The sequence below is a fragment of the Monodelphis domestica genome, chromosome 1 (genome assembly GCF_027887165.1).
Source record: "Monodelphis domestica isolate mMonDom1 chromosome 1, mMonDom1.pri, whole genome shotgun sequence".
Classification (NCBI taxonomy): Eukaryota; Metazoa; Chordata; class Mammalia; order Didelphimorphia; family Didelphidae; genus Monodelphis; species Monodelphis domestica.
In genome coordinates, this window is record NC_077227.1 from 157,475,161 (window position 1) to 157,490,459 (window position 15,299).

Here is a 15,299-nt window from a genome sequence, read left to right on the forward strand (position 1 = left end):
GTGAAAAATAAAAAGTGAAAGATGAAATATTCCACTCATCTCCTTACAAAGGGGCATGAACTTAAAACACATAAAGAGGCATACGTTTTCAGACTTGGTCAATGTGGGAATTTGTTTTCCTGGAATATGTAGATTTGTTTTGGGCCCTTTAATATTTTTTGCTAACGAAAAAAAAAAGGGATAAGTTTGAAGAGAGAGGTTAATTTTGTAAAATAACAAAAGAATTAGGACTATAAGCCAAACCTCTCTGAATAGTAGGAATTTTCCTCCCTGGGAGTTCTGGGTTATTGTGATTGTACTGACTCTTTCTCTGATTTAAACTCCACAGGAGAGCCAAGCAAAGGTCCAGGTGGACCAGTGGCCCATTATGTTGTCCCCAGGCTAAATGTGAGCTAGCCTTTGTCATAAGGTATGTCTAAATAAATCTCTCAGTTCCCAAGTGAGAAAAGAAGGAAAGTTGGGTGGAAAGAGGCGAATTTCTGTTGGTGGAGCTGTGAACTAATATAATCATTTGGGAGAACAATTTTCGATGATGCCCAAAGGGCTATAAGATTGTGTATATCTTTTGATCCAGTAATTCTACTACTAGATCTTTATCCCGAGGAGATACAAAGAAAGGGGAAAGGATCCATTTGTACAAAAATATTTATAGAAGCTCTTCTTGTGGTGGCAAAGAATTGGAAAGCAAAGCGATATCCATCAATTGGGGAAGGGCTGAACAAGTTGTGGTATACAATGGTGATGCTGAGCCATAAGAAATGATGACCAGGATGGTCACAAAAATTCCTGGAAAGACTTATATGAAGTGATGCAAAATGAAGTGAGCAGAACCAGGAGGACATCGTACACAGTAACAGGAATAATGTGCAATGATCAATTGTGAATGACTTAAATATTATCAGCGATGCAAGGACCCAATACAATTCCAAGGGATTCATGATGGAAAAGGCTGTTCCCTGCCACAGAAGGAACTGACAGACTCTAAATGCAGACTGAAGCATACATTCAAGTGATAGCACATGTATAACCTATAATGTATTACCAGCTGTCACAGGGAGGAGGGTGGGAAGGAAGGAAGGAGAGAGAGAACATGAATCTCAAAATGTCAGGAAATGATTATTAAAAAGTCTATCTATATGAAATCTGGAAGAAACAAAAGAAAAAAAAGGCAACCCCCCCCAAACAAAACAGGTGAATTCTAGATATGTAAGAACTAGGCTTTGTCCCATCCAAAGGGAGGAGAAAGCAGAAAGGATTGAGAACCTTCCTCAACACTCTCCACTCTTGTTCCTTAGGGTTTAGCCCTATAGTGGCCAGGACCAGGACGGTGGCCTTGGGGAGAAAGACTATGGTACAATGCTTAATTTGCACTCAAAAGCCTTGTGCCTGTGTCCTGTCTGCCTCTGTTCTTTGGTATCCTGTGTGACTTTGGGAAAGTTACTTAAACTCTGAGTGACTCAGTTTCTTCATTGGTGAATTAAGAGTGGTGAAGGAGATGAACTCAGAAGTTCCTTCCAGGGGGCAGCTGGGTAGCTCAGTGGATTGAGAGCTAGCCCTAGAGATGGGAGGTCCTAGGTTCAAATCTGGCCTCAGACACTTCCCAGCTGTGTGACCCTGGGCAAGTCACTTGACCCCCATTGCCTAGCCCTTACCACTCTTCTGCCTTGGAGCCAATACACAGTATTGACTCCAAGACAGAAGGTAAGGGTTTAAAAAAAAAAGTTCCTTCCAGTTAGCTCTAATGCCATGATCGTAATCAAAGAAAGGATGGTCAGGAGAAAGATGGAAAAGTCAAAGCAAGCAGTATTGATTCTAAGATGGAAGGTAAGAATTTAAAAAAAACAACTATTTACCTTCTATTTTAGAATAGATACTATCAGTTCCAAAGCAGAATATCAGCATGGGCTAGACAACTGGGGTTAAGTGACTTGCCCAGGATCACACAGCTAGGAAGTGTTGGAGGTCACATTTGAATCCAGGTTCTCCCAACTCCAGACCTGGCTCTCTCTCTACCGAACCACCTAGCAGCCCCTATCTTGTTGTATTTTTAAATAAACACCTTAAATTTTATTGGTCCTGAGTTTTGTTTCTTTAATTAGGATAAAAGCCCCAAAAGAAAAGAACTTTTCTTTCAATACGCTGTTATGTTGGTCTTCCATGCTGGTTTTAAAGAGAACAGCTCATGTGAAACCCTTACCTTCTAAGAATCAGAGTTAAGTGTTAGGCAATGCTTGTTAAGTGACCTGCCCAGGGTCACATCGCTTGAAGGTATTTTTTTTTAAGTATATATAAGATATATACAAAATAAATAGAGACATTTTTTTGAGGGGGAGAGACTGTAACAGTCAGTCAACAAACATAAATTAAGCACCTACTATGTGTTCCTTACTATGTTTTAGAACTGGGGATACTGCTCTCAAGGAACTGGTATTCTAATGGAGGAGATGATACACCAGCTACTATGTATAAACAGGCTATGTTATAGGATAAATTTGAAATACTGAATAGAAGGGAAGACCCTGGAATTAAGGGGGATCAGGAAAGGGTCTTCTGTGGAAGGTGGGCTTTTAGACCTCTGAGGTTATCAGGGAAGGTCTCAGGCAGAAGGCATCGCCATGCTAGGCTTTGAAAGAGACTAGGGATTCTGAAAGGCAGATGTGAGGAAGGAATACATTTCAGGTATAACCTGGAAAGTATAGTTATTTTTATACATACCTTGAACTCCACGAGGGCAATGGCTTCTTTTTACCCTTCCCCACTTAGAAATTATCAGTTCCTTGAGGACAATGGTTCTGTTTTATTCTTATTTGATCTTAATCCCCAGATGTGGTTCTGTCTTGGCACCAATATACAGTATTGATTTTAAGACAGAAGGCAGTTAAAAAAGGGGGGGGGCAGCTTAGTGGTTCAGTGGATTGAGAGCCAAGCCTACAGGAGGTCCTAGGTTCAAATCTGACCTCAGAAACTTCCCAGCTATGTGACCCTGGGCAAGTCACGTGACCCCCATTGCCTAGCCCTTGCCATTCTTCTGCCTTGGAACCAATACACAGTATTGATTCCAAGATGAAAGGTAAGGGTTTAAGAAAAAAAAGGAATAAATACTGAAAATTGGTGTCAAGGTATAAGACTAGTAAAGGCTAGGCAAAGTGGGTTAAGTGACTTACCCAGGGACACAAAGCCAGGAAGTGTCTGAGGACAGATTTGAACCCAGGACCTCCTATCTCTAGACTTGGATCTCAATCCACTGAATCACCTAGCTATCCCCAGCCCTTGATGTTTTTATTTTATTTTATTTTAATTTTGTCTTTATTTTATTCAAATAACAAATTTACACATAAGTTTCCCAAAGTTATATGATTCATGTTGTTTCCCTCCCCTCGTCCCTCCTACTCCTAGAATTGTCAAACAATTCCACTGGGTTATACATGTATTATCACTCAAAACATATTTCCATATTATTCATTTTTGTAAGTGAATAATCTTATAAAATCAAACTCCCAAATCATATACCCAGATAAACAAGTGATAAATCATGTTTTCATTTGCATTTATACTCCAATAGTTCTTTCTATGGAGGCGGATAGCATTTTTTTATATAAGTCCCTCTGTCCTGGATCATTGTATTGTAGCAAAGTCAATCACATTTGATCACTGCACAGTATTGCAGTTACTGTGTATAATGATCTCCTGGTTCTGCTTATTTCACCTGTAAAAATTAAATTAGTATCTAGTAACAAAAATATTATATTTTATGAGGTTTTATTAAGGATTATTAGAAATCAAGGAATAAAGAAAATACAAAATAATAACTCATGTGCCCATGACTGATTAGCCAATTCAGAACCCCCTCGCTTAGCTTACTTACTACATCATTGCAATGGAAGAGAGAGATAGGTGTTACTGCCAGTTAAATACTAATCGTGATCTCGCCCAGGTGGAGACTCAGGTGAGATTATAGGGAATTCTGGGAAATACCAAGGACTTCTGGGGATTGACGTCTAGGGTTCCAAATCTCCATATTTACACACTCTGCATCAGTTCACAATCCTGTTCCCTCGATTCCCTCCTTGAATTTTCTTTGGCCCTGAATTTTGCCTGTAAGAGTCTACAAGGGAAGAATTTTTCTTTTAATCATATATGTGTGTGTATATGTAGGTTTATATATGTATATATATGTATGTATTTATGCATACAAAATGTTTCCCTTTTAGAATGTAAGCTCCTGGAGGCAAAGACTATATCAATTTGGTCTTTATCCTTAGCACAGTCTTTTGTCTTTGGGTTTAGTACAGTCCCTGATGTAGAGTATATAGTAAGTGTTTAAGAAAAGCTTCCTGAAATTATAATATCCTTTGGAAAATACAGATATCCAATTATAAAAACGAAAAGCTAAGGGGGAGAACCCTTTAAACTTACCATCTGTCACCCCCAAACCAAAGCTCTTTGGAAGGTGGTTTCATTTTGCCTTTGATGCTCTCACCCTCGCAGGGTTGAAGAAATGTTTGTTTCATTATTGAAAGTGAAGGCAATGGGGTAATCCAGGATTGGGAAATAAGATGAAATGAGAATAAAATGGAGCCATTATCTTAAAAGTTTATAATCTCTTAATAAGTCTGAGACATCTATAAAAATCATTCTAAATGAAGCCTATGAGATCACCCAGGTCTTTCTAACATGCTAGACTCCAGGTTCCAGTTCCAGTCATTCCTGTCAGACTCAGTCCAGCAGCTGCCCTCAACTAGGGTTAGTCGAGACAAAGAATGTGTTGAGACTATGATCTCAGCTATGGGATGTGGGGGAAGGAGAAGCCCCAGAACATCTTGAATATTTAGGAGTATTTCTTTTGAGGTCTTAATTACTCCACTTTACTATGTCTCCATTGCTGAGGCAGGAAGGATGGTGGTGCTGGTGGAAGGCATGATGGCATCTAAATGTAAATTTTTAAGTATGTTAATATTATAGGGAAAGAACAATGCTGGGATGTTCATGGGCTGGTTGAATGAATTATTTTGAGGACTTTGGGAGATGCTAATGTGGACCAGGCAGGGAGGTACTTCCCTTCAGGGCAGGATGGATGCCCCAGAGTTGTGATTTGAGCAGAACAAGAGAATGGGGAGAAGAAAACAAATTCTAGTGGAGCACGCCTTTTGTGGCAGGACCAGAAAGAAAGACTGGGCCATCCCTAATCTCAATAGGCCCAGCTTTTCTGACAGAATGGAGAGCAGATTACTTCTGGAAATTCTATGGATGGAATCTTAGGATTTCAAACTGGGAAGACCTTAGGGATCAAAAACCCTCCCACTTTGCAAAGGAAACTGAAGCTTGAGCAGCTGCACTATTCATAAAGTTAGAGCCAGAAAGGGATATTTGAAATCCTCATTCCTATCCAAGCTGCACATTGGATTTCCTCTACTCTGCCCCAGTTCTTCTGCCTGAAGCCTTGCTCGAGCCCTGGAATCCACATTTTGGAAGAACCTTCTTTGGTTGCTCTTTCTGTTTCAATGACTCCAGTTGAGAGAGGGCATCCAGGGCTACCATGTCTTTTTTTTTAGATGGCCACGGGGACTTCCTCTACTATGTCCAGTCCATACTTTTGTCTTCCCATCCAATCCCTTGGATTTTCAACATCCTTTTATGTGTTGTCTTCCTTCATTAGAATGCAAGGGCCTGGAGAGCAAGGTCTATCTTTATTTCCACTTGTATTTTTATTCCCTGCACTTAGCTTTGGGTGAGTGCTTCTAGTGCTATTAAGCACTTCTAGTGAGTGCTTAATAAGTGCTTAGGCTGACTGATTGAAATCATGGAGCCTAGTTCTCCCATTTTACAGGTGAAAAAACATAGACCCAAAGACTGAGGGTCAAACATATGGATGAGGAAAGATTTCCTCTTAGGTGTATCTACTGATTCTAAATCTGGAGCCCTTTCTATCACCTAACAAAGGAGCTTTGGGCCCCATCATTTCTCCATAATATCAGAGCTTATAAATTCTGATTTATTTTATTTTTAAAATTTTTTTTAAAATTTAAAAACCCTTACCTTCCATCTTGGAATCAATACTGTGTATTGGTTCCAAGGCAGAAGAGTGACTTGCTCAGGGTCACACAACTGGGAAATGTCTGAGGCCATATTTGAACCTAGGACCTCCCCTCTCTAGGCCTGGCTCTCAATCCACTGAGCTACCCAGCTGCTCCCCTAATTTATTTTAAAGTGGCAATAAAAGATGCTATTGAAAGATATCTAGATAATACATGAATAACCAAAATTGAATTGTTTGCCAGTTGAGGTGGGGGGGGGGTGGAGGGAAGAAGGGAGAAAGACAAGTTACATCATATAACTTTAGAAAACTTATGTGGAAATTTGTTGATTAAAAAAATTAATTTAATTTAAAAAAAAGAAAAGATATCTAGAGTGCTAAGCCCGGAATTGGGAGGTCTTGGGTTCAAAAGTGCCCTCAGACACTTCCTAGCTTTTAATCCACTGAGCCAACCACCTGCCCCTCATATATACTCAGAAATGTGTAATTTGTGTCTTCCTCATTAAAATACAAGCTTCTTGAGGATGCAGAGAAGAAACTCCAATCTGATTATCAGAATGTACATTTGTCTCAATTGAAGATGAAATAACCAAATTTCTCCCCTTCTTTCCACCCCCTTTTATTGTAGATTGAATAAAAAAGAACAACAAAAAAACCTGACTCAACTACGTCTATCCTAAGGCTGAGTACACAAACTTTTGCTTCATGTGGCATTTGTTAGCCTCTCAGGATCCCACAAATGTTCCCAAGAAGCAGCTAAGAACTTTCTGGGCCAACTTTCTGTAGGAACAGATTAGTCCACTCAAAGGCCACATACTATTGCTGTTTGGCAAGCCCTAAGTAGTTGAAATTGCTATCAGGGAGTTTTTCTTTCAGTGCTAATACATTTCTTCTTCTTTCAGGTTGGCTCCTTTTTGACCTCCAGTCATGCCAGGCTGCTGACGGTGGAGAATCTCCCTGGGCTCTCAAGGAATCCAGACTGAGCAATTTCCCAAGGGCAGAGACTGTTCACTTTTGTCTTTAGATGGGATGGGCGTCTTCCATGCCTAGCACACAGCCCACTTAATAAACGCTTAATTGATTGTTCTTTTCACATTGAGTCACTTCTTCTATGTCTTCCCATGTTCCTTTGAAATTATATTGGCCATTTTTTACAGAGTAATAATATTCCATTACATTTAATGCCATAATTTGTCCAGCCATTTCCCAATCATTGGGTAGGGTGTGTATGTATATGTGGGTGATGGTGGTGTCTTTTTTTCCTTATGAATTGTGCTCAGTGAAATATTTCTGAACACATTCAGTTCCCCTCACGTCCTCCGGCAATATCTTCTTTGGAGTTGAAGATGCAATGTAGCAATGAATATAATGCTATAGTTGGAGTTAGAAAGGCTTGAGTTCAAACACTGCTTTTGAAAGTATTGGTGATATGATGTCTCTGAGCCTAAGCAAATTTTTTTGTTTTTTTATGTAATCTTTTAATTTTTCCAATTACATGTAAAAAAAAATTTGAAATTCATTTTGAAATTTTATTTTTATTTATTCATTTTTATTCAAATATATTCCCAATCACATGTAATGATATTTTCTAACATGTAATGATATTTTCTAACATATGTTTTCCAAAATTATAAGATCCAAATTATCTCCCTCCCTCCCTCCCTCTCAGAGATAAGCAATTTGATCTGGGTTATATATGTATTATCCTTACATTCATTTTTTTTCCACTTTAAACATTATTTTATTTGGCCATTTCCAAACATTATTCATTGGAAACAAAGATCATTTTCTTCCCCCCTCCCCTCCCACCACCTCTCCCATAGCCCACCTGCGATTCCACTGGGTATCACATGTGTTCTTGGTTCAAACCCATTTCCATGTTGTTGGTATTTGCACTAGAGTGTTCATTTAGAGTCTCTCCTCAAGTCATTTCCTCTCAGCCCCTGTAGTCAAGCAGTTGCTTTTCATCGGTGTTTTTACTCCCACAGTTTATCCTCTGCTTGTGGATAGTGTTTTTTAGATCCCTGCAGATTGTTCAGGATCACTGCATCGCCACTAATGGAGAAGTCCATCACCTTCGATTGTAACACAGTGTATCAGACTCTGTGTACAATGTTTTCCTGGTTCTTCTCCTTTTGCTCTTCATCACTTCCTGGAGGTTGTTCCAGTCTCCATGGAATTCCTCCACTTTATTATTCCTTTGAGCACAATAGTATTCCATCACCAACATATACCACAATTTGTTCAGCCATTCCCCAATTGAAGGGCATCCCCTCATTTTCCAATTTTTGGCCACCACAAAGAGCGCAGCTATGAATATTCTTGTACAAGTCTTTTTCCTTATTATCTCTTTGGGGTACAAGCCCAGCAGTGCTATGGCTGGATCAAAGGGTAGACATTCATTTATCATCCTTTGGGCATAGTTCCAAATTGCCCTCCAGAATGGCTGGATCAGTTCACAACTCCACCAGCAATGAATTAATGTCCCTACTTTGCCACATCCCCTCCAGCATTCATTACTTTCCTTTGCTGTCATGTTAGCCAATCTGCTAGGTGTGAGGTGATACCTCAGGGTTGTTTTGATTTGCATCTCTCTGATTATAAGAGATGTAGAACACTTTTTCATGTGCTTATTAATAGTTTTGATTTCTTTGGCTGAGAACTGCCTGTTCATGTCCCTTGCCCATTTATCAATTGGAGAATGGCTTGATTTTTTGTACAATTGATTTAGCTCTTTGTAAATTTGAGTAATTAAACCTTTGTCAGAGGTTTTTATGAAGATTGTTTCCCAATTTGTTGCTTCCCTTCTGATTTTAGTTACATTGGTTTTGTTTGTACAAAACCTTTTTAATTTGATGTATTCCAGATTATTTATTTTGCAATTTGTGACTCTTTCTAAGTCTTGCTTGGTTTTGAAGTCTTTCCCTTCCCAAAGGTCTGACATGTATACTATTCTGTGTTCGCCTAATTTTCTTATAATTTCCTTCTTTATGTTCATTCACCCTCCTTACATTCATTTAAAAAAATTTTGTAATCCAAATTCTCTCCCTTCATTCTCTCCCCCTCTCTAAGGCAGCAAGCAATTTGATTGTAAGAAAGGGCAGCTAGAGTGCTGGGCGTAGTCAGGAAGATGCCTTCTTGAGTTCAAATCTAGCCTCATACCCTTCTTAGCTCTGTGACCCTGGGATAGTCACTTAACCCTGTGTAAATGAAGATTTTGAGGATTTAGAAAAAATTCCCAAGGTTCCATAGAACTGTCTCCCCCTCTCAGTTGATTGGCATTTCACAAAGTTCTGAGCTCCTTTTCTTTTTTGCAGATGCATTTGTCACTTCTCAAAAATCTTCATTTACACCTGTTTGCCTCAGTTTCCTCTGTAAAATGAGCCGAAGAAGGAAATGGCAAACCACTTCAGTATCTTAGACAAGAAAACCCCAAGCGGGGTCACCAGGAATCAGACATTACTGAAAATGACTCAAGAACAATATATGGAACCAAAGTTTCTAAGGCTTATTCTAGTGGATTTCTAGATGAGTTGCCTTGATCCACAAACAAAATCTGGAAGTCTGGTGTTGATTCCAGTGACATAACTTCCAAGATTGGGATCATTGCCTACCCATTTCTTAGAACTCAACTCAAATTTACCTCCTTCATGAAGTCCTCACTGATCCTCCAGCTGAAAGCAAGTTCTTGTTTTCTTATAGTGCCTTCTCTGGATTTCTCCTTTGGCTTTGTGCCATTCTAAATACCTGTATACATTTCATATGGGTAAGGACAGAGACTATGACCCATGGTTTCATTAGTCTAAGGAGCTCCCAGGGGAGGAGAATCCTTTTATCAGAGCAGGTCAGCAGCTTCTCTGTAACTTGGAGAATTGTGAGGGACACAATGAGGAGAGGGTCAATGCCTTGCTCAGAATCAGCTAGCTAGTTCATACATGAGGTGGGCCTTGAACCAAGGTCTTTCAGGTTCCAACAAGGCAATATTCCCTCCTGTCACATATATAATATTATTGTGATGTAAAATAAATAATCATATTATAAATTAATTATTTATGTCTATGTATACCTTAAATAATCATTTATGTATAAATAATCATATATATGTCAAAACCTCTTAATTTAGACTATTCCTAGAGATATTCCTTTTGATTTACTGTTGTTTATCATCTTTTTCACTCAGCACCTAGTACATATAGCAGGTATTTAACAAATGCTTGTTGAATACCTTTTTTATTTTCTCTTTGTATAGCCAGTGTCTAGTGTAGCTCCTTGTTCAAAATCAGTGCTTAATAAATGTCTGTTGGTCACATCTGGCCTCAGACACTTCCCTGGGCAAGTCACTTAACCCCCATTGCCTGGCCCTTACCACTCTTCTGTCTTGGAACTGATACTCGGTATTGATTTTAAGACAGAAGGGAAGAGTTTAAAAAAATGCTTGTTGAATTTCATGAACACAAATGGGCAAAGACTGGAAGGGCAATAAGGAGATGAAGTGTCTGGTGTGCCGTGACAACAGGAGGGGGACCAGCAGGGCGGAGTGTGTTAATGAGTATTTCGAGGTGGCTTTAGGAGGTTCCAAGAGTCCTGGAGCAAGTAGACAGGAAATGAAATCTCAGCACCCATGGACTTAGACATGGTACGGGCAGGAAGTGAGGTCCTGTAAAAGGAGCAGGGCCCCACCAGCAGATAGAGAGGCCGGCTCCCATACACAGGAACATGCTTCAGGGAAAGAGGCTCCATGAGCTTGTCTTATAATCAGACCGAGTCTATTCAGTTCCAGCCATGTCGATCCAAGCCAACTTATCCTAACCCATCTCAACTAAACTCATAAGCTCCAAGACAGTCTGTGTTTATTGAGTATTATAGGCCTCCTGAGAGGGGTCTCAGAAGTCTCTCTCTTCTAAGAACTTCCAATCTATTTAAAATCACAAAAGGAACATAAAACACAAAATAAAGAAAATAGAAGATGATGCAGATTCAAGTGAGAAAAGTATATATTTGAAGCCAAAAAGCCTGACAGCTTGTGACTTAATGACTTAATTTTTTTTTAACCTTTACCTTCCATCTTAGAATAAATACTGTGTATTGGCTCCAAGGCAGAAGAGTGGTAAGGGTGAGGTCATGGGGGTCAAGTGACTTGCCCAGGGTCACCCAGCTAGGAAGCATCTGAGGCTAGATTTGAACCCAGGACCTCCTGTCTCTAGGTTTGGCTCTCAATCCACCCAGATGACCCCATGACTTAATTTTTTTTAGGTAAATTCAGAGTCTAAAAATTACACTAAGGGGGATGGAAGTGGGGATGCCAAACTCAAAGCTTGTGTTGAAATATTTAATGGTAGTATCTGAAATAACTAGAATCCTAATTAACAATGTTTGTGGCAGTGGCAACTCAATCTATGCCTAGGGTATGTGGTTATGCTAATCTACCTGGACACTGGTCCTGTTAGGTGGAAGCCTTGGGATACCATGCTAGGCAGAAGCTAGGGTGGCTTCCTCATATATGAATAAAGCTATGTTGTCAATCTTATCTGGGATGGAGACTCAGAATGGAGAGAGGAAGTAGGTCATCCGATAACTGTCTATTTTAACTGTTCATCTTATTAACCAGGTGCTTAAACTCAGATGTTTCTCCTGCTGAAGGTTTACAAGTGTTTTTAGCATCCTCTAAAGGCGGTGCCATTGGGGCAGGATCCTCGTCACCCTACCTTAGTTATAGTTTTGAAACCAGCTTCCAAGAGGAGATGACAGTTAGCCTTTTGAAGGATGAGTAGGATTGGGGTAGGCAGAAAAAAGAAGGAGGGGTGTGTGTGTGTGTGTGTGTGTGTGTGTGTGTGTGTGTGTGTGAGTGTGTGTGTGTGTGCCCAAGTGTATCCACTTCTGCATATACACACAATATGAACAATAACCTAGGAGCAGAAATGAGGCTGACCCGGGTGGTGGAAGAGAGAAAAAATGAAGAAAGCATTGCACCAGTGGGAGAAACTATGGGAAGAATTGTCTCCTCCTTTCTAGGAACAAATTTACGAAGTTCTACAGCATCTCAGTGGGTTGGTCAATGGGAGTATAGCAATGCCAGTCAGTGTCTTCCTTCCCAAAGTTAGTGTTCCCCTTGGGAACTGTGTGGCATTGGAATGGCTCTAGCCCCAGGAAGTGAGCTGGGAATAGTGTGGGCTGCATCTCATCAGGTCAGTGTCACAGGAGATGGATGGGGGAATCACAGTGCTGAATCCGCTCTTGGTGTTCATGATGCCTTGGATAATAGAAGGTCTAAACTGCTTGTGGGTCACTGTTTTTGGCAAATAGAAGAAGCAGTAGGCTGTGGTCCTTGAAATGAGGTCACTGGCAATGACCCATTCTTGAAGAAACAAAAAGCAGAGGAATTGGAAGGAGTGGGAGGAAAAAGCCAAGCAGAGACCAGCTCCAATAATTAGGACCTAGGAATGATTCAACCTTCCCCAGCATTTAATAAAAGCTCCTGGGCAGAAAGAGATGTGAGTCCTTGAGATTCAGGGACCTGTAGGAAGATTTAGAAAAGGCACTTGGCTAACTTCATTGAACACCTTGTCTTTACACCCACAAGAAGCCAGAGAATAAAGTAATAGTCAACTTTCTGTTTTCTGGAGTAACAGGGAACAGTACGTGGGGGCACCGATAATCCCCAAATCCAGCATTTGTTTGGTTTCCCCAACTAGACAATAAGATTTACTAGAATAAGAAACAATGTCTTATGTTTATTTTTATTGATCATATATCCAAGCATGAAATGAATGAAAAAAAAAGATGAAAAGGAAGGAATGAACATTTTTAAGTGCCTACCACGTGCCAGGTATTGTGTCAAGTGCCTTACAGATATCTTCCTGTTACTACTGTTTTACAGCTGAGGAAACTGAGGCAGATAGAGGTTAAGTGATTTGCCCAGAGTCACACAGTAAGTGACTGAGCCAGAATTTAAAGTCAGGTCTTCTTAACACCAGGCCTGGCTTTCTAACCATTGCATTACCAAGCTGTCTGAGCCAGTAAAGTTAATCTAGCTAAATAAATAGAATGTAGGTGACATCAGAGACCATCAGATACAAATGCTTCATTTTTACAATTGAGGAGCCTGAGACACAAAGAGGTTAAAGTGATTTGTCTAAGGTTGCTTAGGAGTGAAATGACTCAAAATATGAATCCAGGATCTTTGATTTTCTCCTTGCTTCTTCCCACTTCTTGAGTTCAAGAGCAATTTCAGAGGTCTTTGATCTCAAGAAGGTAAGCTCTACCAGCAGCAATGCAATAATCCAGGACAATTCTGAGGGACTTGTGAGAAAGAACATTATTCACATCCTGAGAAAGAACTGTGGGAGTAGAAAAGCAGATGAAAACACATGATTTAGCACTTGTTTATTTAGGTATATGATCTGGGGTTTTGGTTTTTATTACTTATTTATTTAATTTTGAATTTTTCCCATGGTTCCATGATTCATGATTTCCCCCTACCCCACCTCCTTCCCTCCCCACTCCCTGAGCTGACAAGCAATTCAACAGGGTAATACAGGTTTCATTGTTAAGAAACTATTTCTATGTTATTCATATTTGCAAGAGAGAAATCCTTTAACATCAAAACTCTAATCATATCCCCATCAACCTATGTGATCAATCATATGTTTTTCTTCTGTGTTTCTCCTCCCACAGTTCTTTCTCTGGATGTGTGAGGTGTTACCTCAGAGTTGTTTTAATTTGCATTTCTCTATTCAGGAAGGATTTAGAACACTTTTTCATGTGCTTATTGATGGTTTTGATTTCTTTATCTGAAAACTGCCTATCCAAGTCCCTTGCCCATTTGTCAATTGGGGATGGAGTTTTGGTTTTAAAAAATACTCTATTATGAAAATGAATAATATGGAAATAGGTTTGAATGATAATACATGTATAACCCAGTGGAATTGCTTGTCAGCTCTGGGAGGGGGAGGAAAGAGAAGGGGGAGGAAGAAGAGGGAAGAAGAGAACATGAATCACGTAAGGATGAAAGAAAATTAAAATTAAAAAAAAAAAAAAGGTTAGCACTTTGTTTTGAAGAGGGGGGCTCTTCTTCCTAAGCCAGACCTGTTTAAGACACAATTCAACCAGCGGTTATGAGACAACATTATTGAAGATCTGCCCTCCCATTGTTCCCAAGCCTCCCAATGTAAATTAGGGGCAACATATTCTCTTCTGTGGCTGCTGCTTTATCATTAAATGTGGTCCATCATGACAAGTGTCCCAGGCCTTGTTTGTTGCCTTCGAGAACCAAATGGTTGGAGCATCTCAGTGACTCAGAAAGGAGGAATAGAAGGAGAAAACGCTGGTGCTCTTAGATAATACTCAAAAATAAAATAAATTAAAAAAAAACTAAAAAGTCCAGGGACTCCACTCTGATGTGGGGCTATAAATTAGTATAACTTTAAGTCCTTATTCACATGAAAAATAGTAATGCTAACATTTAAATAGTGCTTTAGAGATGCAGTTCTGACAAACTACATATGGAAATAATATCATTGGATTCCATCCAACTTGGATATGTGTGTATATGTATAACATATATATTTATATTTTAAATATTTATTTAATATATGTTTAATATTACATATATTTTATATTTCTATTTCTATTATATATTTTATATGATATATAATTTATAATAATATATATTTATATTAATATATTTTATATTTTAAATATTTATTTAATATATGTTTAATATTACATATATTTTATATTTATATTTCTATTACATATTTTATATGATATATGATTTATAATAATATATTTATATTAATATATTTTATATTTTAAATATTTATTTAATATATGTTTAATATTAGAACAGCCAGGTGCACAATGGATAGAGCACTGGGCCTGCCATCAGGGAGATTCATCTTCCTGGGTTCAAATCTGGCCTCAGATACTTACTAGTTGTGTGACCCTGGGCAAGTCACTTACCTCTATTTGCCTCAGTTTTAGTTTTCTCACCGGTAAAATGAACTGGAGAAGGAAATGACAAACCATTATCTTTGCCAAGGAAACCCCCCAAAAGGGTCATGAAGACTCAGACACTACTGAACATATTTAATATATCTCATTTGATCCTGTGAAGTAGGGGCTATTCTTATCTTCAATTTACAGATGACAAAACTGAGTCTGAGAGATATTCAGATACTCGCTAAGGATCATATAACTAGTAAGTGACCCGAGCAGTCACTCCATCCATTATGCAACCCAGCAAATGCTTATTAAGGGTTTTATG

The 15,299-nt window shown here is 39.1% G+C and overlaps 1 long non-coding RNA gene across 1 annotated transcript; it reads left to right on the forward strand.

The window, feature by feature from the left end:
• Positions 1-324: 324 nt before the first annotated feature.
• On the forward strand, positions 325-7,127 carry LOC103105443 (uncharacterized). Its single transcript, XR_008918242.1, has 2 exons — positions 325-409; positions 6,937-7,127. It is a non-coding gene; the product is annotated as an uncharacterized LOC103105443 (long non-coding RNA).
• The last annotated feature ends 8,172 nt before the right edge of the window (positions 7,128-15,299 follow it).